Source organism: Agelaius tricolor, unplaced genomic scaffold, assembly GCF_023055355.1.
Source record: "Agelaius tricolor isolate 1412-34295 unplaced genomic scaffold, bAgeTri1.0.p SCAF_8, whole genome shotgun sequence".
In the NCBI taxonomy this organism is placed as follows: domain Eukaryota; kingdom Metazoa; phylum Chordata; class Aves; order Passeriformes; family Icteridae; genus Agelaius; species Agelaius tricolor.
The window spans coordinates 22279698-22305521 of NW_027269268.1; the positions used below are offsets into that span (position 1 = coordinate 22279698).

At 34.3% G+C, this 25824-nt stretch overlaps 1 long non-coding RNA gene across 1 annotated transcript in view; it reads left to right on the plus strand.

Moving 5' to 3' along the window:
* Positions 1-719: 719 nt before the first annotated feature.
* Positions 720-25824, plus strand: part of LOC139592297 (uncharacterized) — a 28106-nt gene continuing 3001 nt past the window's right edge. Inside the window, exons 1-2 of the long non-coding RNA XR_011679955.1 lie at positions 720-6500; positions 8393-8493. This is a non-coding gene — a long non-coding RNA (uncharacterized lncRNA). The remainder of the gene's footprint in view (positions 6501-8392; positions 8494-25824) is intronic.

The following is a 25824-nucleotide window of genomic DNA, read 5'->3' on the forward strand; positions in this document are numbered from 1 at the left end:
ACAAGTTGTGTATGTATAATCCTGATATTTTTAGAGAAATATCTACATAAAAGAATAGAGAGAGTCTATGTTTCAGGAGAAACATAAATGTATAGGTTTTATGACAGGGAGGGAGAATCAAACACTTCCTTGGCCATAAGGATTTAATCTGTGTTTTCACTTTTTTTGAAATTGTAATGCACTGTAAATTTTATAAGGTTTAGGAATCTTTATTATTTTATTGCAGTGAATGTATGCCAACCTTAGTACTTGAATGTGTTTTATCATAAATAATTATTTTTTCTTCCCATTTTCAAATTATTACTTGTACAATAATAGTTTATTACTGTTTTTGAATGGTTTATTACTATTTTGCACAGTATGTTGGGGTAGAGGTTTTTTCTTCAAAGATATGTTGGCATATTTCATGTTTTACTCCATGATTTCATTGAGACTGATTCACTAATTCATCCTTTTCTTGTTGTGTCCTGTTTTACTTCTGCTGGTGTCAACAACAGTAAATTTATTTTACCTCACTTGGTATAATTTTGTTATAATTTGGTATACTATGCAGTGTAAGAATTATTTTGTCAAAAATTTTTGAAGAGTAATGTGTAAGAGAAACTATTGTGGGGCAATTCATCTATCACTTGTGCAACTTGGTAGAAGTTCACCCTGTATACCTGGTGAGGAATAGTAGGCATGCAATAATTTATTCAAGTTTGTGATGAGCACAGCGTGCCAGTGGATAAAGACAAATAAAAACTTGAAGGTCTGAATCAATACCACTGAAATGGGAAAATTTCCATCCAGTTCTTAGATTAGTCTTAATGGGAATGCAGCACTCAAGTATTGGTGATCTTGACATTTCAACTGGCATGTGGAAACATACCGTTTGTTACCATAATTTTGCACAGGCTTGCAAAAGCAAATCATCAGATCTGTTTGGGAATGCCTTATGTAAGTAACTGAGAATATGGTTGCTTATCCTGTAAGCAACAGATACATTCTGTTCAGCTCAGAGTTTGCATATGGACCACGGAGTGAATTCCATATGGCTGTCCAGATCACATGAATTTTGCCCTCTAAAATGTTGTTCAATATTTTTCTCAAGTACTTAATTGGAAGGAATTTTTTACATTTCTTACTTTATGTGATAGAATAATATTTTGACTCAAAAGGACTACTTTTGGACTCTTTTGTTCTAAAATTAAAAAAAATTAGTGGAGTAATATGCAAAGCCTAAAACTACTACAGTTGTTATAATTTGTATGGCATTGTACTTCACAGGCAGTGGTGCAACACAAAGAATACATAAATGATTTTCAAAGCATCACATAAGAACTTTGTATTAAAGGTAAAATAGTTTTCCAAGTCAGTAGTTAAAGGTCATTTTCATTTGGTCATTCTTTACCTTTTCTTTTATATTTCCAGAGAATGAGTCCATTGTATTTTCAATCCTTGCAGAAAATCCTAGATATTGTTTTTTTATTTTATATACCTATTTCATTCTTCAAGCCTTTAAGCTCCACTTAACCTTTCTGTGCACCAGAGTGGTTTTTTCTAAATTTTTTGGTGATAATAAATTATTTGAACTGCTAAAGATGTGGTTTTGATTTTTTTTTTTTTTAACTAAAAAATGCACAGAACTTGTGTGGAAATAGAGCAGCCTGTAAAAATTTATCTGGAAATGCTATTCCAACTCAGGAATCATATGCTGATCTATTCAAGGTTAATTTCTCACATAAATGACCTGTAAGAAGTATCTGAAAGTCAAAATAAGGTAGCCTGTCTAGGTAGTTACCTAGACAGTTATTTATTTTAATGAGATTGAAATGGGCAGAGAGACTGACAAGGAGTAATTTCTGTCTGACTGGTCTCTTTTTGTTTGCTGCATGAAAATCTCAAAATGTCTTAGGTCCATTATGGAATAGTATAGGAAGTGCTTACATTTTGAAAAGGCATGATGGGTCATGAAAGCCAGTTCTCTTCAAGCTCTGTGAAAGGTAACTACCTTTCAGGGTTTGGTTTTGGTTAGTTGGTTTTTTGTATGTACAGAACCTGGTTGACTAGTAACCAAGAGTGGGTAAGTGTTCTGTAAATAAATATTTGTGTCCTAGTGGTGTGATTTAGCAGAACAAGAATGGATCAGCAGGAACCTGACTCCTTCATCTGCCTTCTACAGGGTGGATTCCACCTCTGTGTGGAATCTGGAACTTCTGTCAAGGTAAGAGCTTCAAAATGCAAACAGTCCATTTCAGTAAAGTGCAAAGAAACCTCAGTTAATTTGGTTGATGGTCTGTTTTTGTAATTATCAAGAAAGATTTCCCTTGATGGTGATATTACGGAGAATGTATGATTTTCTTGCAAAGTTGTATTATGTTTAATATTTTGTGGGTTCGTTTTTTTATTTTCTTCTTTATTATGGGATATGTCCCTTTAACAGAATTCAAGTAAACGCCTTTTGTACGGTATATAAATACAGAACTTGAAAAATCTCTATAGGTTGCTACTGCTATTTTAATCAAACTAAAATTGATAAGTGAAACAGTTGATACAGAAGTGTCATTCTGATGATGAGATCTGTAGGAGACTTCTGTGTGTTTCTGTTATGGGTTATACTGGTTATATTTTTATTTCAGAAAAAGTTATTTTCTTATCAAAAAACTTTGAGTTTATGGACTTTTCTTAGAGGAAGGCTCCTGTGGATATCCTCCTGCATTCTCTATCTGAAGTGGATATTGAGCTCCTGTGTCAGGTATTTTGCAAAAGGACCCAGCACGTGGGATCTTCCATGCTACTACTGAGAACCTTTATTTAAGAAAAAAGTTTAACTAATCTCTTGGAGAATCCTTCAGTGATGTATGGATAATGATTTGGTGGGTAAGGCGTACAGGAAGGAGTGCCAAGCTATTTGTGATTGTTTCAGTCTGTTGGATATTCTTGTACTTCCCATCAGGTATTTAGTGTATTATAGTGGTATATGGTTAGATTACAAAACTAAGTTTTTATAGTAGCTATCAACCTTTATTTTCTAGTTAAAAAGGGGAAAATTCATTTCATTAAACAGTAGAATGTGGAATATAAAATTTAAGCACCTTTTTTAATTTTTCATAGTGACTCATTAAAAATGGATGGATATGGAAAGGCAGGAGTTCAAAAATTCACCCTTTGGCAGTCTCTTTTCTAATTTCTCTTGTTCTTCCTTATGGTAGATTCTAAAAAATATGAAGTGTTCTGAGATGTGTTTTGTGCCTGTTATTCCTAGTAGTATTGATTCCTGGTTTATACTCCTACAGATAATTTATTCATATTCACCTGTAGGTCATTTTGTATACTGTCACATATAGTGGAAAATGCATACAAGTGATCCATTGAATATTGATATAACAGAATTGTGGGGTAATTCATTTTGGAAGGAATCTCCGGAGGTTTCTAGTCCAACTCACTGTTCAAAGCAGGGTCAGTCCTCAGGTCAGCCTGGGCTGCTCAGGGCTTGATCCAGCTGGATCCTGAAAACCTCCAAGGCTGGAAAATGCACAGCCTCTTTGGGCAGCCCTTTACAGGGAAAGAACTGGCTGATCAGCCATGATTTATCCTTAGTAAATCCATGCTGGCTCTTCTCAATCACCAAGCTTGGCACGTACTAAGCAACAATGAAGGCTAAATAACTTTTCAAGTGCATGAAATGTGACAGATTTGTTAAGCCATTATCCTAGCGAGTAATTTCAGAGGAACCTTGGTGTACATTGGAAACACAAATGGAAACATTTTAAAGGTCTGGTGGGTACTATTGACCTTGTATCCTTTATCTCAGATTCATAGTTTCTCCATGTCTTTGCATTTAATTTCTGCTTCTGCTGTGTAAAGTCCTGGGCACAAGGGAAATTGGGAAAATTTTATTTAGATTTTTTTTTTACTTCAGAATGTTAATACTGATTTTTTTTTTTGTACTTAGTTCTAAAATTTCTGTCAGTGTTTTGTCATTCTGAAATGTCTCTGAGCCACTGAAAATCTTTTACTTGGTACTGCAGTAAAAATAATGGATATTTTTACTGCAATTCATGGTTATGCAACTGATAAGCCTATCTAAAAGCGTGAACCTTCTTTGCTGTTAAGCGAGAAGCAGTTGACTATAAATGTAGCAATACTTCAGTGAGTAATCTCAGTTTAATCAGCTTTCAGTAAGTTTTTATTAGAGGAAATATTAGAGTTGCTTGACAGTACAAACCATCCAATTTTTAATGTCACATTCTCTCCTATTCCTTATGTTTTTATGACATAGGCCAACATGACTAGACATGACTAGACCCAAACTCCCAACAGAATGACATATTCTGTATTCTAGTCAGATTGTTCAGGCCTCATGTCTCAACTGGGACAGAAACCAACCCCAGAGTTGAATATAGATGTATTTTACAGCCTGACTGTCTGAGATATATGGCCCATAGGTAAAACTAATTTTTTTTAATATGTGTAAGGAAAGAATTCATGAAAATCAATTAATTTTAAAACCTGTTTGGCAATGGGTTCTGTTAGCTATGGAGAGAAATGAGAAAGAGGGTAAAGGAATGATCTGTAGTAAATGTTGAGGCAACCTCAAAGGTCTTTAATAAGTGTATTTCTTTTCCATTTGATTTTAACATTCCATGAATGTCAAATTAGTCTAAACAAAATCTGAAAGAAGGTGGAGCATAGAAGGTTTAAATATAGTAGATCTATTGTAGCTAACAAATCAATTCTACATAAGCAGATTTTTCTTTAAGTGTTTCTTTTTCAGTCTGTCTGAAAATTGTATTTGTTGGATATATTCAAGATCAGCTAACCAAAAATATGAATATTTCTAATCTAGTGTAGTATAGTAGTGATAACTGTGATAAAAAAGTAGCTCCTGGAGTCAATCTTCATTCATTAACATGGAATTAATGAGCTAAGTTTTATTACATCAATAAAAATACTTCCAGTTTATAGAAAGAATTTATATTTCATAGAAAATAGAGTGTATAAACCATATGTTGTAAATACTTAATGAGAAATGTTTGTATCTTGATTTTATATTTTGATTGAGAATGATTTCTCCCATCCCATTTTGGACAGAAGAGTTTGCCCATTGTGCAGTTAAATGAAATAACTGAAAAACACAGGAGTCACAGGCTGGTGGCAGTGCTATTACTGTGCCTAATATATATCACAAGACACTGAAATGCTGCCTGTGGGGGATATTCCTAAGAACACATTTTCACTACTGTAACTCTACTTCCCTTTTTATGTGTCTTGCCAACTTTAGCTTTAACATATTTAGTTGGCTTTTAATTTCACCAGTCCATTTCAAGAGTGCAATGAATTCTGTAGCTAATACACAAAAAACCACAAAAAGATACTTGTGAACACAGACAAAGCCAGATAAATTGCAAAGGCAACAAGGGTTTTCAGTTACCAAATGTTTGGGCTTGTAGTCAGAGGTTCCTCATGCAAGGCTTGTTTTTATTAATTGTTTTTATTAATTCCTACTTTTCTTTTAATTAATTCTCCTCAAGATTGAAAGAATGAGAATGAGTGGGTTATATCATGCTTGAAATTACTTTTTTTTAGTGTAAAAAAAATTGGGGTAGAAGTTGAAAAATTGAGAGCCTCTATTTTTTCCTGTACAAATGAATGTATTTGAACAAGGAAAAGGATGATTATGGTTTGCGTAACCCTCTGTCACATGGATGTTACTATGCAAAATAGTATTTGAAGTTCTTTAACTTCTTTAGGACTAAACTTATGACTTTGGAGAGCTATGTCTAATGATCCATCATTAATAATAAACATTTGAGCAGCCTTATGGGTTGATTTTACCTTGTGGAGAAAAAAGACTATTAAAAAATAAGCTGTAAAATGTAATTCAAGTCATATAAAATTATTCTCAGGTACAGATAATTATTTTATTCTGGTCTTTTTAATAATTGAGTTTTGTGTTATATCACTCTTTCCATTTCAAAGGCACCTGAAATGAACCAGAAAGAATAGTCCTAGTTGTCATCATAGTACCTATTTTCCACCAGCCCTATGCTGTTTCTTGCCAACTTGTGGCTGAGTTCCAAGGTTAAAATTACACTGTTAGAGAAATAGAAGAAAGTGTCCTGTCAGTCAGCTATTAGCAAGAGATACCAGAAATCAAAAAAAGGTACGTATTTGTACTTACATATTGGATTATGGAGCAGAAATCATCTGATGCATTCTATGACTACAAATGCATACGCTGAATTTTGTTCTTTCTCATAAAAGAAGTAACTATGTTCTCTTAAAATAAAACAACCCTCCCCAAATGCTTAACTGATGGCACTTTTTAAGGTCTATTCCCTCTGCTATGCTGCCACTGTCTTTTCTCAAGATACTGTGAATCTTTTTCCAGGGAAACAGGGAGAAGGAACTTGGAAAAAAAATAGCAAAGCTAGTCTCTGAATTGGTTTTGCCACTACTCTTCAAAAGATTTGTAGAGGTGGACCCAGAGCACCTGTTACCTTGCCAACCATGAAGTAAGTGTATTCAAGTTCTTTAATTGATAAATGAAGAGCTCAATGGCTGTTCCATTGGTCTAGATCTCTAGTGCAGTGGCCAGGTCAGCAGGATCACTATTTCTGTGAGGATAACCTTCTCTTCCTATATATATATATGCACAGAGCCCATAGCAAAGCTTTTTTTTTTTTGAAAAGGCAGAAAAACTGGCAAAGTTGAGCAGAGGAAGTCATGGGAATAGGGATGGGTGTAAAGAGGAAGGCTCCTGTCAAGATGAATGGACAAAATTGGTCAACTTAAAGATAGATGACATTGAAACACATGAGACATGCTGCCTGCTTATTTATCTTATAATGAAGAAATTTAATCCAGATGTGGTTTAAATGACCCAAATCCAAACCCTTTATGCAAAATTAGACTCTTCTTTACTAAATACCAAAATTAAACTCCTTTGAGTAAGAGCTTATAAGAAAAATTACAGTAAGGTAAGCAGGCATTATTGTAATGAATTTTTTTTTGATTAGTAAGAAAGTTCAGCTAGATCATGAATACAAGTTGTTTACTTGTTTGCTGGTTTTGCTGAGGAATTAAAACTACTTTAAGTTGAACCTGTCATTCCCTTTGAATAATCTGTTTTTTTAAAAAATACCTTTCTGTACTTTCTCCAACAACTAGTGAGTGCTGTTCTTTTAATGAGAATTTTGTTGTGTGTTTCCTTGCAACTCCCCCTTTCTATGTTATTTACTGGGAGAATGTGACCTTATTCTGGGTCACAATTCAGTTTAATTTTTGGTATGATTTTTATCATGGAAGAAAGGACATTATGCAATAGATCACAACATGAACAAGGTTATTTTCATGAAGATTATTTACTGTAATTTTTCAATAGCATGCTAGTAAAGAACCTTTATGGTTGCCATTAACCCTGAGTACAGGGTTATTTCATCCTTCCCGAATTGCTGGAAGGACTTTTAATGAAAATAAAACCTTCTGCCAGGAGAAACTAGAAATTTCTGTTCATAAAAAAATGTTTAAAGGGCTGATAAAGTCTCAAACAAAGAGTAAACATGAATGATGTGTATATATATTATGTTACTGTAATTTATGGAGAGTGGGTTGATGGACAAAACATTTCTCATCTGTTTTTTCTACGGATTCTAAATTGGGCCGTGCAGAATTCTACATGAATATCTAAAACAAAAGCCTGCTCAGGAAGGCAGGTGTAGGAGGACTGTTGGTCCTATGAGATAGCCATATATTTTAAGAAATTTACCTTCTAAGTCCAGAATCTAGGCCTATCTGTGCAGATGTACTGTAAATATTCTGGTCCACCAGAAGGAGCATTTCCTTAAGCATTTAAAAATGTCAGAAATATTTTTATAATTAACAGAATGTCTGTGAGAAAATGAGAAATGTGAACTTCCTAGGCTTTTTCATGTATTGAAGCCCAGATGTTACAGGAAATAAGAGAGATCTTACTGCCTTCATTGGTCTGCTCTGATCCATCAAAATCTCTGTAGGGGAAATGTATGTTGATTATGAGTCTGATTACAATTCCTTTTTTGAAATCTAATTGCTTGTAAAAGGTACAAGAATGAGCAAGTAGGAGGTTACTACCCTCTGTACATGTTGGGTAAAATTCCAGCTGGCAGGGCACTGCTTTCCTCATCTCATTTATCCTCTGTGCTTTTAGCCTTGATGTGAATATAATAGTGGCTTCTTTTATTTTCAGCCTGATTTGGGTTCCACATTCTCTGGGAATTATTCCTGGTCTGCAGAGATGTAAGGGAAAGAAAAATAGAACTGTAATCCTCTTTTGAAAGAATCAAGGTCTTTTGGATATTTATATATATCTATATAATTGGCAGCTGATTCAGATTCATTGGAGGGCTCTTTTTCTTTCTGCACTTAGGATGTGGCCAAATATGTATCTCTAGGAATAAAAAAATCTGTGGAACTGAGAACAATGAGGCTACAAAGGGGAGAGTGGTTCCAAGGTTATACTTCCCTCAGGTATGTAACTGTGAATGGACTTTGTATTTTCACGTGGAAGGGTTTTTATCAAAACTGAGATAGCACTGCAGACTCAAAGAAACAGAAAAATCCTGTGAATTCTGCCAGAACTGAGATTAGTGCCATAGGTTATAGAACCATTTTATGATAATAAGACCATTCTCTTTCAGAAGTATCTATGACTGTATGGCTTATTGGAAAATGAGCAACAGAATTTTGGACAGAAGTAGTGGCATAAGTACTGTTTGTGGAACCTTAACCTGGGCCCAGCAGGCATTTCCCAGAGGAAGGAGCTGTCAGGGGAAATTTCCTTAGGCAATCCCCTTTGGCAGACTTTTTCTGGCCCTGTGCATACTGTAGCTCTGGGTTCTCTTTGGCAATTTCTCCCTAACTAGATGGTCAGATGACTCTTTACCATGGACCAACAGCCATGACTCACAGAGAAACGTTTCAGGAGAAATTTCTTTTGTCAGCCTTCTTCTTTGGCAGGCCTTTTAGCCCTACTCATACTGCAGCTCTAGGGCGTGTTGTTTTCTCAACCTTAATTCTATATCTTCATCTGAGCCTTAACCCAAGAACTATAAAAATAATTTTCTGCAGCCCCCCTCTTGCTTTGGCAGCCCCTTTTCACACTTACTTGGCAGCTTTAGGCTTTCTTTGTTTGCAAACTATAAAAAAATTTGCAGGTCTTAACTACAGTTTATGAGAGTGTGTTTGGCAACTTTTACTTTTTTAGGAAAATGTATCAGTACTTCATTGTTGTGCTGAATGTGCTGTAAATTCATATGCTGCATGCTGAATAGGCAGGCTGTTAGTGCTACTCTTCTCAAATACTTACATAATTTAGTTTGTACTAAAATTCATTCTGAGGGGAAATAGTTACTTTTATGGTATGGAATGAATGGAAACGAAAGTCTAAACTCCTTCAGATGAACATATGTGGTATCTAAAAGTCTGTGTAAAGAAGATTGTCTTCTATCATCTGACTGCTATGTTCTCTCACTCTCCTAAAGTAATTGAAATACCTAATTTTGTAGATGTTGCATTCATGATTCATACAGAACCAGAGTGCATAACAAGGATATAAGCACCTCTATATTTTACTTCTAGGAGGAAGTGGTCTCTGCTGATTTGAGTGAATATCACTGTCACACTTATTTTAACAGCAAGTCCAACTACATTTTAAACTTGAAATTTAATATATAAACTTGAAATATATATAATATATATAAACTTGAAATTTAATAATATCGATACCTTTCACTAGAGCATCTGTCAGAAAAAAATAAATTTTCTTCTCTGTGTAGAGGGAAAAGAATCACCTTTGCTCATTAGGCACATGAAGAATGTAATTTCATATGGTATATCTGTTTTACTGGCAGATTTTGTAAGATGGCTGGAGTGATAAAGGTCACAACATAATTAAAGTGGCAAGAGTTTAACAATCCCCCAGTTTTATTGCTTAAAACATAACCTGATGATGTTTCAGAAATTCATGAGATTTTCAAGTGCTGGGGATAAAAAAAGTAGTATGATAAAGCTACCTCATCTTGAAATATTCAGGAGAGATGGAATACTAACCCATGTGAGGGTGACTCCATTTTGGTAGGAAAAGGCTTAAAAATATATATGATCAAGGTCTAAAAAGTAATAGCTTAGGAGGAAAGTGATGACAAGCAGAAATGTTACTCACAAAATTCCATGGTTCTGGAGTTAAGGGGCAGTCCCTGAAACCACTAGGAAGTCAGTATGAAATGGGTACTTTTTTGTGCAGAATGTAGGAATTCTGAAATTTCTCACTCCAGGAAGTTATGGAGTGGCAGTGTTTGAGACAAACTTTAGCTGCATGGAATGTAGAATGTCACAATAGAATCTTTTACATTCTTAAATGTCAATCAGTTTCACTTATGTTCTGGTTTGTTTGTTTTTTTCCTTGATAAAACACCTTTTCTGATAACACCTATCAAAAAATTCATCAAAATAAAGACATGTATTTTAAAAATATGAAGAATCTGGTAAGATTCTAAATTTCTTTTTTTAGACTATTAAAATGAAATATTCCATTTATGACCCTTTTCCTCAGTAAATATTGGAAAATCAACATAAGTGTTTCATTCTCCTGTTCTTACACACCAATACCAGCAGTCAGATAGTCTTGTCATTGTTCACCAGGGTCTTCCCTTGGGTCTCTTAGAGATTGGGTCTCTTCATGATGGTATGTTTTAGAAGAGACATCTAAATATGAGGCAGCCAGCTAGAGTTCCCCTGGAGGAGTATGAACATCTTAAGTTTATTAGAAATTCTTTTTTATTTTTCAGTAAAACAAGTCAAATTTTAAAGATAAGGAAACATATATGTTCTAGACCCAAACAATTATCTCTAAACAGAAAATTGCTGAGACATTTGGGTATATTCTCTCCATGCAGTTTGCAAGAGTTCATAATGGAGGCTAGTTAGAACATTAAAGGAAAAAAAGATGGTGGTTTCTTGACCCAGGAAGGGATTGAGCTGCTCAGCAGAAGTTGCTCCAGAAAACTGACTAAGCCTCCTCTACCATTAAGAAAGAGAAAACCAAGGATCCATCACCTTTTCTTCCATACTCTGAGTTTATTGAGTAGCTCTTTTCCACCTTCATCCTATGCAGAACATTATATGTGATCTGTTTGAGAGGATTATATTGTGCAAAACTAGCATGCATGCTTTTTTATATCCTCTTAAAATAGAATAATATTGGTTGTAGATTTTTTTTAAATATCAGAATCATTGCATACAGCATCCCAATTTAAATGATGGCACTGCAGTTTTTCATTTCTATTACTTTTCTCTGAAAACTTGTTCTGCTAAAGGCTCTGCTGTTGACATGATCTCATTTCTCTTTTTGTAAAGAGAAAGTCAACTTTCCAAAATTTTGATTCAATAGAAAACAATACTTATTCTACTGGTACTAAGGGCTTAGAGAGAATTTTTTCATTTTTCTTTTCCCAAAGTAAACATTTCCCTCAGAGTGGTGCAGTCCATTTTGAGAACAGCAGCAGAAATTGATGGTATTTAAAGTAGGACCAATAAGGAGTTTGTCTGTACTTTTGTATCCTATCACCTTTTTGAATTTTGGCTAGGAGAAAATAATTTTTGACTCAAATATATTCATAGAGCCTATGCAGAGAAGGCGGTAGACTCTAATTATCTTTTTAAAGTTCCATTTAAAACATAAAAGCAAGGGTAACCAAAAATATTAGAAAGAAAGTATTCTTTGCAAGAACACAGAACTTTATTTCTACCTAGAAAGGCTTAAGACATTGGAAGATTTTAAAGATTTTAAATTTCTTTAGCCACAAACATAACTTCTGCTTGCCCCCAGTTCCCCATTTTTATTTTCCTAATTTATTTTTTTCTTTAATATTCATCCTAATTTCAGGACACTGACTTTTAACTGACCAAGTGAAGCATTGCACATTCTTGGGAGGCGTTTTACTCAAAGATTTGAAAATATTTAGATTTTTCAACTCCTTTTTTAAAACCCCTCTTCAAAAAAAGTTCTTGAAATAACCTTCTGGTCATCGGAATTCACTCATGGTTTGAGTTTTTCGTGTCTGTTTTTCATTGTATTTTTTACTGTTATGTTTCTGTTGTGGAAGCCTGTCATGTTCTCTGTGAGTGACTAAGGTAAAAATGATTGAGAATGGTTTAGGTGTTTTTTTTAAATCTCAGTAATGTTTCCAGTAAATGAATGGATATTTATATATAATATTAAAGTAAATTTCCTGCAATTTTATTTAAATAGATCTCTGGCATTCAAGATAAACCAAGGAAAATATTTAGGTACAAATTATGTTCTTTAGTTATTTAATATAGAGGTAGATTTACCTGTTTAATTTTGTGTGGTTTGTTTCCTACCCTTTGATAGTATTTTTTTATTAACTTATGCTTCAATGAAATTCTAGGAAATAGCCTATTTAGACTTGCAAGTATATCTTCCCAGAAACCTGTTAATTTCTGAGTGATTACTCTTTGTGGTGGAAGCATATTCATTTTTCATATTTTATTCATCTTAAATGAACTATTTGTTTCAGAAAAGGTCATACTTGTTATTTGATTGTGAATTACTAGAAATAATTAAGCATTGGTTTATGTACTGGTAAACAGGATATAATGTAAATTTGCCTTCTCAAACTGTGGTACATTTTAAAGTTTCTTTTCATTGTTTATGTAGTAAACAATGATTGATTTCAGATTTTCTGTTTATTTTCCTGTAGGTTGTTCTTGATGATATAAATTTCAGATTCATTTTAGACAGAATGCTCATCTTTGATGAAAACACATCATTTACTTCTATTAATGATTTCTAGAAAATGTAAATGATGGATTCATTTATGGGTAAGCTAAAAAATTAGAATTTTAATTTATAATTATTTTTGCTTTGGCTAGTTCTCCCTAGAATGTTAGGAACCAGGACTTAGTCCCAGCAGACATTTGTGTATTTGATCCCAAATAGTTTCAAAGCAACCTTTTCTTGTAGTTAAGTTAGAGCCCGTGATTTAATGTATTATTGCTGCGCACCATGGAAAGTTTAATCTTTGTTAGTATGAAATAGCATGTTTTCTTTGATCCAGAGCCTCAAAAGCCCTTGGGTCTCAGCGATGGAATGGAGTGCCCAAATGGAATTACTTCCTGACATGATGCTGCCTATCTTGCCTTCATTTAAAGTTTTCTGGGCATCTAAGCACCTACAGAGAGTTTGTCTCCATTTCATCACAGTTTGGTGACCTAGTACATATTTTGTGCTTGAGTCTGCTCCAGATCCTCACAAAAGGGTCCTTCAAGAGTTCACTGAGAGAGGCTACATTCAATCAGCCTCTTCTTTGATACACCACAAGCATGTGCTTGAATTCCTTTAGCTCAACATTGTAACTCCATTTTGCAAAGGTATGGTAGTCTGAGATCTGCTGTCTTTTAGAGTGTGAGGGATTTTGCCTACTTTTTCCATACAGGTGGATGTTAGAGCTGAAGGCTTTTGCTAATTTGTTTGGAGACACTTGCCATTCTTTTATTGAAATTGTTCCATTATGCTGTGAGCAACTAAATTATTGTTGGAGCAGAAAAAAAGCAAGCAAAACTGTCTGAAGGGATTTGGAAATTCTGAAGAGGCCTGCTCTTCAACTCATACTTCAAGACAAAGTCAATTTAGAATAGACAGATATTTTATTGAATGCACAAATCCAGTCTTCAGAACAGGTGTCCTTTCAATTTCTCTTCTCCTGCCCATGTTCCCTCTCCACAAGGTCGAGACATTTTGGGCTGCTGCAGTGACTAAAGTTCTTCCTTCCCTGTCAAAATCTCTTATGAAAATCCAGTAGACAGTTGTTACTCTAGATCAGTTACGTTCAACTTTTTGAACCTCTTTAGAAAATTCACATTAATAGTGCTATGCAGCATAAGAACTTCTTGTCTTTATGTAATGTGGATTTTTTTAGAGATAGTTGGGACATACCTTGTATTAGCTATAAAACAGACATAGTATTACCTGTAGAAGAAGCAGAATTGTTGCATATTCATGGTTCCCCTCTGAGAATACCAATTTAGATAGAAAACCGAATTTAGTTTTTGTTTGCTGCTTTAAATGATCTCGATTTAGGCTAATGGTCTCCAAATAAGAAACTCCATCAATTACAAGTAATTTGGTTTAAATTCCACAGGGTTGTTTTTTTTTTCAGCAGAGGAGGTTCAGGGCTAATGATTACTTTGGAGTAAATTATTTAGTGTGAGTGTATAATGCATACATTGTAATATATTTAGTTCTTCAGATACTCCGACTTTTAGCCTGAGATACTCAATAAAAGCATTAAGCCTATATTTAGAATACCTTTAGTTCTTTCATAAAGACAAGCCACCTGCAAAGTCTGTGTGTACATATATTGTGGGAGTGGGGCATTTAGAGGTTACATCTCTAGCAATCTGGTTCACTTAAAGTGAATTTATTTTCTTATGTAACTTGAGTCTTTTTCACTAGGGCTGAAAAAAAATCAATTTCTATGATACGTCACCTCTTCAAAGTCATAACCCATGCTGCTGATTCATGACATGATTACCATGCCTTCAAAACTTCAATTAGCTCAATCTGAAATAGAATTTCTAAAGGCAGTGTTGTCCTTTGAGGTAATACAAATGTCAGAAAAAATGTACTAGCTGAATAAATACCATCCACTTACAGTTAAATACTGACTGCAGATGGATTATGGCACTTAAGCATATAGAGCCATATATAGAAAAGGTTGCAAATATGCCTTTCAACCCTGTAAGTTCTGTCCAAGAAGAATCAATAGTAACAAAAAATAGACTTGCAGAGTTCTAAACTAAGGTGTTTCTCTAAGTTGTGTATTTTTGTGAAAATTTTTCTGCTTTGAAGTCAAATGCACATGAATTCGTTTAGTTGCTGTTTTGGTTTTTTGTGTACTGCTGATACTCTTAGTTCTTAAGTTTCACTAAATTTCAAATTGAAATTCACATAAATTGAGAAAACAGTACTATTTTCATTTTGAAAGAGTTTAACTTTTTTTGGTGCACAGAAACTTTGGCACCCAGTGCAGCATCCATGGATGTGGGCTGGGCTCTTCAACTTTGCACATCAGGGATACACCTCTGGCTTTTCTTTGGAGAGATGACAATTGCATGCTTTGTACAGTCTCTTCACTTCTGTTAATCTGGTAATATAAAAAAAGGATTTATTAGTCACTGGAAAGGGAGGTTGATAGACAAAGTGGTTTAAACGTAGCCCAAGGTTACTGTGTGTTTTTTCTTAAGGGGGCAGAAGAATATCCCAAAAAAGCTGTGAGCTGTGGTGACAACTGTGAGGAATGCTTGACAGGCAGGTTTATATGAAGGGTTTGAATGGTCTTGGATTGTGCAGCATGCAATATGTTACAAAGCTGGCTTTAAAAGTTTGCCTACTTGGCCTCAAATTCTTCCAGTAAGTTGTCACAACAATTTCTTTTCAGAATGTTTGTACTCTCCTTCTCTTTGTGTTGCTGAGTGACTAATGTGGATGTGGGGTATACAGCTTACTGTAACAGATCTAAGGCTTAAGAATACTGTGTGTTTAAGGCTTTCACATAAGAATATGAACAGTGAAAAACAGACAGTGGAAGTCTTCAGAAAAAAATATCAGAAGCAGTGTGGTTACTGCTACATGGATTTTTTTGGGATATGTGATTCTGAATTATCTGTATTCAATATACCTCATAGAATATTCTAAGAGCTGCCTAGGCATGCAATGATGTGCTCTGTCCAGGTGATGTCAACATCTTGGTGTTCTTTCTACATCAGACCCTAATTTAAGACAATATAAAAATGTTTAAGGAGACAGTAAGTGGAGGAAATGCAGTATGTTTGGTGCTTTTGCAACCCCCTTGTTTCAGCTGTGTTCTCCAAACCTATGTGTTGTGAAAAATATGCAGAAAATAACTAACGTTATAATTTTCTTCAGCCAAATTATGATAGGAGGGTACAGGTTGGGATTCCAGTGCACAGCTGAAAGTTATGGGGCAAGGAGGAATAATTTAGTAGGGATGCTCCTCTGTCTAACATTAAATCAATGAAAACAATGGTTTGGGTTCAACATTCTCATCAGCAAAAATTCCTCCATGAGCCAAAATGGAGAACAGGACAAACTATTCATTTTCAGTTCCTATGCAGTGAAAATGGTGGTGGTGTTATAAATCAGTTTCTGAAAGCTGCTAGAACTATCAGGCATAATCCAAGCCCTGCAATTTATTTTTCAGCGTTATTCTCTAAATGGCAGATTTTAATACTGCTCACCATCATTTTTTCATCTTCTGGTTGGTGTATCTGGGATGCAGAGCTGTGATAATGACCTTTATTACACAGAACCCTGTGTAACAGCTCAAGCATTTTTTCCAGGGCATAATGAATGGATTTGATATGATCAGCTTACTTTTAGGTTTAGTGTTGGAAAAAGTAATTACTACAAGTTAATTGCAATGCTGCTAGTTTTGTTTGGAACATAGAGTGGTTATTCCAGCACAATTTAGGATGAAATCTGGCTGAATTTTGATAAAATCCCAAGTAAAGATGCACCTGAAAGAATTGTGCTCTGTCTGATAAATATCCTGTATCAATAAACAAAAGTTGTAGTGGAAACCAAGCAAAACTTCATGTTTCTTATGTTAATCAGATAACCCTGGTGCTGGACAAGATGGATGTTGAAGGGAAAGACCCTTAACTGGTTGAGTGTTTTGGGTTTTTTTTTCCATGGCATGTCTGCTTTTAATTTTTCATGGTATTTGCCATGTTCTATGTTTTACTTTTTTTTTTGCTTAAAAAGTAAAATATTAACTTGTTGTGCTTTGGGAATGGTATTCTCCAATTTAATAGTCTTGCCAAAACCATGCCACTGTTCACTTCTGCCCTCCCCCTCCAACTGGAAGCCCAAAAGTCAAAGATAATGGGTGGAGCTGCCTTGTGACATAGGAACTGGCTTTCTGATATTTCTTTTTTAATTACCAGAAATATTAACGTGAGCATAGAACTACAGGAGCTCAAATAGACTCCTGTATTGTTCACTAAATAGTTCACCTTTGTGATGTTGTAACTGGTTATTGTAGAAAGGAGTACAGAGTACCAAAAAGAATTGTGACTTTAAGTACTGAGTAAGAGAAGAAGCCCATTAACACTTGTGGGAAATATTTGAATGATCTCAGAAAGAGAGATATCACTGCCTTGATTTCTTCCTAAAGTAATATTCTCCAGGTTTTTGAAAACTGAGTAAGCACTTTTCTCTTGCTGAGGGATACCCGTGAAGTTTGTCATGTGATGTTATGCAGAATATATGGTGTAGAAGTACAGATATTTGGAAGAGCCTGTGAGACAGGTGAATGAAAAGTGTATATCTCCTTTATCAAGTATTACCATAGAGAAGATAGTTCTCTGGCTGTGTAAAGCAATGGGAGGCAGATACTTTCAGTACTTTCCAAATTCAGATATTAAGCTGCATCAGTCTCTTTGAAAGGTTTGCTTTTGATTGACTCTACATAACTTAAACAGTATCTACTTCATGAAGTTCTGATTTTTTCTTTTTTTTTTTTTTTTTTGCAAAACCAAGTGATACCACTGAAAAATTTTGAAGCAAATCTATTTCACTCTTTTTGATGAGGAAAACAAGAATGTAGCTTTACTGACAAGGAGTCCAACAATACTGAAAGAGTAGCACCTCAATTACCTTATCTCTTCAGGACATAAATTAGATAAGTATGGAATCTGAAAAATGGTATTTTTGTAAAGCTCCAAATATCTTGAAAATAATGAACTTGGTGTATTCCAGTAAAAATATTTCTAACTTAGCTTTATGTTTAAAAGTGTACTTTTTTTCAGCTAAGAAGTATATTTTTAATTGAAGTGTGTGTCAGAGAGTGGCCCTGCAGTTATCTGTGTAAGACACAATGAAACTGGAGAAAGCTTTAAAACTGATTGAAGTTCAAAACTGTTCTAATGAATAGATTTATCCAGAAAGAACTATTTTGTTTTAGAAGGACAAAGGGCTGCTTTTTTTTATGTTGACAAATTAGAAGCACTGGTGCCACTGAGACTGAGACACTTTCTTGATAGGTCAGTGCTATTTAAAGATCACACAAAAAGCTATCAAAGGAAATACACAAAGAAAGGGCATACAGTTGACTCTCTACTGGAGGTGACCAATAACAAATATAGTTTATGTGGAACTTGTAAGGAATGTGATTATTTTAGGATGTCGGGCATGGAAAGAAAAATAGGAACACCTGAATCTGGTAACACTTTGCACTTAATAAGCACATTGTGTGCAATAAGTGGTGTTATTTGTAATTGTAAAAGTCATATTCTAAAGCCTTTAGCTTAAGATATTTTGATGTGACTTTCAGAGAGTCAGAGCTAAAGGATATGGAAATAATAATGTACTCCACAGCAGAAATGATTCCTAAGCTTTTGGTTATGCAAGCTCTGAAATGGGGTTTATCAGTATTATAAAATACACAAATTGTTAGAATGACCAGTTTGATATTAGATTAATAACAAAACTAGAGAAGGATGAGTGGGAAACATGCAGCATGAAATTAGTAAGAGAAAGCTGAATGGCTTTCAATTAATCAAGTAATATTTTCAAAATTAGTGGTTACTAGATTTTTCTTTAAAGCAAAACCAAACTATTGAAAATAATATCTTATTATTTGCCAGTTGATCACAACTTACAATATATGGGTACTATATGTTTCTTTGTTTGCTAAAATTATTTTAAAATTTCTTAAAAATATTTGGGAACATATAATTGTGCAAGTAATATTGTGCTGCTCTTGTTTTATGCTGTGGTAACAAAAGCTTTAACTTTTCTTTTTTAAATGCTGCTTATCTTTCTATGTGCACTTAGCCATGTTTTTTCAGCATTTGACACATTTTTTATTAATTAATTTCATTAATTATTGTTTACTTTTTAATTCTGCAGTCTTGGATTTTAGTGTTCTTATGTCTTGTAAGTACCAGAGTATCTGTATCCTTCATTGATTAAGTTAATGTAGCAGCAGATTTAAGGGTGGATTCCTGATTATTTCATGTATTTTCTGAGATTGAGACACATCAGACTGGATGGCTCCTGTTGTCAGCTATTTTCTTACTCTCATCAGGTCAAAATTGAGTTTTTTGTTATGATTTGTATTTAATTACTTTAGATTTGATTTTGAATACTCTGGCATCAATGATTGTGTGAAACAGAACATCGGATAAATAGTACAATCAGATGAGGTCTGGATTAGTAAAGTATCAGACAGAAATACAGGATATGCAGGTTCTCTTTACTCTGAACCTAGTGACAGAGCTGGACAACTGCAATCTTTTGAATAACCTAAATTTTTAACTTGTTGAGATTTTTATTTGTTTGTTTGGGTTTTTTTTTTTTTGCTTTGTTTGTGTCTTCCTTTCAAAAGGAAGAAGTAGCTCTGTTCTTTCAAAGATGTACACATGTATATATAATAGTATAAAGGAAAAGTGGTGTACTTTAAAAGCCTTATGAAACAGATCAGTAACTTTAAAGTGGTATGGAAATAAACAGTTCTCTTTGATCTAAAAGTATAGCAAGACAAAATATACAGATGTTAACTCACACTTCTAATTTGTAATCCTCTGTGAAGGTGATTCCCTTTATCTGAATTTCTGTCTGCACACCAGAAGTGCACTTATGGAATTAGGAGGATTGGACAACTAGAAATTAATGAAATACTGATAATATCCAGTTTTGAGTAAAAGCATTACAACAAACTTTAATATGCTTCTCTTAAGTAGTAATAGTAGTAAGAAATTAATTTCTTGTTAATAATCAAGTATAGCTCTTCTGTTCCAAGCAGTGCTAAGATCCTCCTTGATCCTCCTAGTTTGTCATATAAAAAATTAGTGCTCAAAAAGTTGCTTTTGACCTTACTTGGTGTTGGTGTGGCCTCCTGCAGTACCTTCCAGCATGCAAAGGTTGCAGCAGGGATTGACAGACAGTAAAAGGGAGCTAAACTCTCTAACCACAGTAAAACACAAGACTGTAGGACAGCAAATACCACTGTAAAGGGAAACTGAAAGGAATTTCTGTTCACACATTATAGAATCTTGGGTTCTGTTTCATGTCTCACCAGCTTGGGCTGGTGAGACATGTTTCCTTGTCTCCACCCACATTACTGGGTGTCAGTACAGTGAAACAGAGAGTGGCTGCTGTCTGCAGGGGCTTGTCTAGTGTGAACAGAAGAATAAAGTCGGTGTAATAGTAAGAACTAAAGCAGTATGTAATAACACTGAAAAGTACCTCCCTATTCTGTGAATTGTGTGAAACAAAAATTTCTTTGGTACCTTATCCATAGACTGAAAGGACACTGGAAAAGAAACTCCAATAAACCACAGCAAAGAAAAAAAAAAGTTGGTTTTTTTTTCCTGCATGAAAATAGAGTTTTTGAACCATGCTATTTTTATAAAGTAGAATATGGAAGGAAGAAAAGTTTACTTAGAAATATCCAAAAAGTAGATGTGTAATCTGGGATGTGTGAGAACTACATTCCTATTTCGAATCTGTAGGAATCAAAGAACCCAGAATTTCTGACATTTAGGCAAGATCCTAAAAGATAATGATGCACTGGCTTGTAACAATTTCTCAGAAAAGTTTGCCTATGACTCTTTTTTTTAAGGTCCTGTGTGGTCATCAGATAAAAAGGGTGTGCAGTGGTCAGTTAGGAAGGTAAAAGAAGCCAGAGTACAGTGATTTTGGAGGGGCTTAGAGGATTATGCTGCACTGTGTGAAAGGAAAACAGTAATTAAGGTCTCCAGACCTAAAACATTTATACATGCAAGAAAACATTGAAAATGAAACAAAATAATTCTGATTCAGCCACTGACTGAATCTGACTATATATTTTGCTACATTCACCTGATTAAAGGGTTGTAGCAGTTGAGGGGTTTTGCTTTGTTTTTTTTTCCTTAGGCTGAATTTATATAGTTTCAAGTTGAGGTTCTCATTAACTAGGAAACATTAGGATGAAAGAACTTGAATAGCACCTGTGTAACCTGTCAAATGGATAAATCTGCAGCCACAATTACAGAAAGGCTTTCATGTGCAAAGCGTGCCCTCAAACTTTAAATAGAGTGTTTGAAATCAAGTTCATCTGGTAGTGACTTGGTTGAAAATATTGACAGGGTCCAGGTAAAAAGCTATATTCATTGTCATCAATGCATGGCAAATAGTTGATTCAGTGTTCAAGAGTTTATCTAGATGATTTAGTACCCTGTAGTATAATTCTTGATATATCACATCTTCATTGCCTTAGCAATTTTGCTTAAAATACCCTGTACTTGCCTTAAAAAATTAATTTTCCCCTTTTTATTTTGAAAAAAGGTTGATGTATATTTATTTGTGGGGAAATAGAAGCAGATACACTTCTACATAATTTTTAGGAACTGTTATTTAAATTGCTTTTTAAAAATTCTGCCCACGTCTTCAATGGAAATCTTAATTAGGTTCTGGATGCCAGTCTTACAATGTAAGGTATAGTATACACAGAAGCACAGAGGCTTCTTGTACCAAAAAAGTTAAATCTTTTTGGTTTTTTTTTCCATAATAACTGTGACCTTTTAAAACCATTTTAAAATGAGCTTCTTGGTTTCTTAATTTTATGTCAGATTATATATAAACTCTGTTGTTCTGCTTTGGAGGAAGTCATGCATAATTTAGTAATAAAACAAATATGCTTTGTTATACTCTTTAAAATCTCAGCAGTTCTAGCTCGTATGTGATGTGCATGGGCACTGCAGTCACTAGGAGATGCCACAGTTTGTGTCCTACAGTGCATTTAAAAAGGAATCTGTACAATTCTAAAGGAACTGTAAAATACATAGTACATGCCTATATTCTTTTCTATAAAACATGTGTGTATCACATGAATCTCCTGAAGAATCTGATTAATAATTTCTTCCTTTGTTAATTAAAGGGAAACAAAATCCACCCTACAACTTTTATGGTCCATATATGAACCAAGATGTAGACTATACCTAGTTGTCATTTCATTTCATATAATGAAAATTTCTTTTCTCTCTAATTGAGAATTGGGATGTCTTTATAAGTCTGTTTTGGTGTCCCTGAGGACATTATCAGTGAAAATTTAAAATCCACACAGTCTCCACAACTCTCTCTGAAGACCATGTTTTTGTCTGGGAAGTAACAGAGTGCAATATGAGATACAGCAGTTGCCAAGGTAACTGTTCTTTTCCCATTTAATAGCAGCAGGTGAATGGTTGCCTGGATATCCACAGTAATTTGCTGGGGCTCTAGTAATTCATGAAGGATGTACACATTGTTTTCCAGGCTTGTTTTTCTCTCACAGAAGCTTTGACTAAAACCCCAAGGTACATGACCAAGATCTTGTTAAATTATGATAGTTCTTTTCAGAAGAACTTTTCTGATTTATTTTTTTTTTTAATTTTGGTTTGCTATTTCAAAACACTTCAGAAATTTAACTAAATAACACCATATTTAAGTCTGGAGCTAATGAGACAAATTTTCAAGTGCAATTTCTGGTTTGTTCTTATTGCACTTTCCTTTAGTGAAACCAATAAGATGTTTGGAAATAAGACTAGTCTAATTCTAATTCTGCTGCAGCATTCTCCTGAATTTAAAAGGAAATACTCCCATCAAAGAAGTGTTCAGATTTATGGACTTTGAGAATAGATGGGAGAGTTCTCATGAAATATGACATAATAATTATTTTCAGTGACTAAACATAAGTCTTCAGTGTGTCATAATTAAGTTTTAGGTTTACTGTATAAAACTGTTTTATTCAGTCTGCTGGCAGATCTAGAAAGAATCTGTTGCATTGTTTATAACTCAGTTTATTATCTCATTACATACATATAATCGGAATGGAAATAAAATCTTAAGTTTGGGACAAACAAAATATATTTTGGAGATTTCACTTGTGCATAAATTTGGCCATCCAAGTCCCTGAACATGTCATCTATGTGTGGTCTGAATTCCAGCTGTTAAATACCTTAGAACTGTGAAATCTCCTCACATAATTTCTAAATTTAGCACTTTATGTGAAATAGCATTGATTAAAGAAAAATAAATCTATCTTAATAATTCAGTTGTTATTATGAATAATACCCAAGTCCCCAAATAGTAACATTGCAAACAAGCTGGCAGAACATAAGTAATCAGCTAAATAAAGCTAGAAGACATATTTATGAAGATAAGGACAAGACAGGGTCAAAGCTGTTCCACCTTTAAGAATTTAATACATATTCTCAGTGAAACTCTTCTTTGTAATGGCAATCACAACATTCTGAGAGATTTGATGGAAGTCTTGTATTTATTTAATTTCTATAGGTTTTCTCTTAGAGAACTTGCTTTCTGAAAAGCACAATTAGTGCTGGAGATGAGTCTTTTAAAGCTGACAGTGAAACTGCTTTATAACAGAAGTTTAGTCTGCTTTCTTTCAGTTTCTGAAATAAAATAGGAGGTGTGTCATTGTGTGGGATAGACAGTTCTTGGCTCAGAAGCAATTTGTTTTGCCTCCCTAAAAAGGGGTTGGAGAACAAGTAGGTTGGTTTTTGGCATCCATCTTAGCCAAGACTACCACCTGACAGGTAGACTCAACATCTTGACACCCTGTCAATTTTAATGCCATCTCTGATTTGTTTTGATAGCCTCATCAGACACCTATTCACCAAAAGTACTTATTTAAGTAGATCAGACTCTTAGAATTAACAAAACTACTGCAATTCCCAGTCTGAGGACACATTTTTACTGGGGTGTGTAACTTCAGACAGATGTGATAGTTGTTTTCTTCTCCCTTTATGACTTGACACTTAATCCTGTAGCTAAAGTGAATGACAGCAGTGACCAAAGCACAGCTCTGAGATTCTGAATTGACTTGTAAGTTACCTGAAGTGCAGCAGTTTGTAACAAATAAACCTCCTCAAGGCTTCTGGAGAAGCTTTCACTGAAATTATTTTTAATGTTTAATTAATAAAATAAATTTCTCTCTCTTCCTATAAAGGTTTCCAAATTCAAGTCTGCTAATAAGTAAAGGTGAACCAAAAGAATATTAGTAGAGCTGCTAATAAATTCTGAACAATAGAAAGAAAATGCCTTATTGATACATGTTTATTCACTCTGGTTCTACATATTTTTGATTTATAAAGCATCTCAATAGTGGAATAGGTTGGAAAATACTGTCCTTTTAAGCTGTCAAACTAGTACTCCTGATTATTTCAGTAGGGCAAAACTGACCTTTCTTCAACAAAGCCCTTGAAGTTTGCAGCTTCAGTACAGTTAAATGTTAGAAACAAAATTAACCCAACCACACATAAAACAACAAACAAAACTGAGAGTATTTAGATCCTCCTATAGTTGAATTTCTCTGTGGTAATTATATTATTTTCTCCCATAAGTGTAAAAGAGCTTAAGAAGCTGTAAGTACCAGGCATGTGTTTTCTTCAAAGTGAGTATTGTTGCAGAGGTGAATCATCAAATCATCCGTGTGTTGTGTTTTCAAAATTCTTTTTAGTTTTTAGAAGTAAGGGTTGGCACTCACTGAGAATTTTAACAACTCTGGTGAATCAAATCTATGAAATGCAGACATGGGAGTCCAGAAAATAGCTTTGAAAGGATTCAATATTACATTTGAATAGAAGAAACAGTGAATTTATTTTTTGTTTTACTATTATGTTAAAGGTTGAGTGTTTTTTGTGTATGCAGAAGCTGCATACACAAAACAGATGTAATATTTACAAAAAGATTAGCAACTTATCAATGTTTGAAAACACTCATCTTGTGACATGAGTGATCTTTACAAATTAGACAACCATGTGTTCTGCAGCAATGTTCTCAGCATCTCACTTTATCTACTCTTCTTGTGACTGATTTTTGATATCTGAAAGGGTAGGATGGAGGTCACTAGAAAGCAACTTAACCCCTTTGCAGAAGAGTACAATTATATATGTAAAGCTTTCTTAGGTGAGTTGGTTCTTCCTTATAATATGAGTGAAAAAGTTTTCAGGCTATGGATTGAACTTCTGTCACTAGCAAATCAATATCAGATCAATTAAAATTATGTCTGAATGTCTTTTAAATTTTCTATAGGGCTTCAGTGCAACTACTTATATAAACACTGTTTTTTTCCTTATTGAAATGACACAGAAGTAATTTTACTGGCTATAATTCTTCCAAGGTAAGTTGGTTTGAGCTGGGGGAAAAAGCTGTGAGAAAACGAATGCTTGGACACATGCAGTCAAGGAGCAGAAATGTATTATTTGCTCTGATTTAGTTACAGGAACTAAAATAGTTAATAGAAGTGAGTCCTGTGGATGAAGAGGCAGGTTAAAATAGATTTTAGTTTGTTTTGAAAAAGTGGCTGTACTAAGGTGGTTTTACAGCAGATTGAAGTGAGCCCTGTGAAGATCAGAGCTCCTAAAACCTATTTCTAGAAATAAGCTGTGACTGCTGTTTACCAGGCAGTGGGAACCCAGTGTGTGTGTTTGGGCTTCACTGCACTGTGGTAGTAAATACTGCTATGGACTGTGTGTGAATTACTGACTATTATAAATGGAATTTATCAGTGTAACTGGTTTTGAAAATAGTGGTTTTAAAGAATGGGTTTGAAATGAGCAAAGTTTTTTCTATTGCTTATGATGTACACTTTAAAAAAACACTGATTAGGAAAAACAGAAGTTAAATCACAGTTTAATCTTGTGTCAATCTAAATGGCCACCACAGAACAAATGCTGGTAAAATTCTACTTTGAGTTATTTTGACAACATCAACAG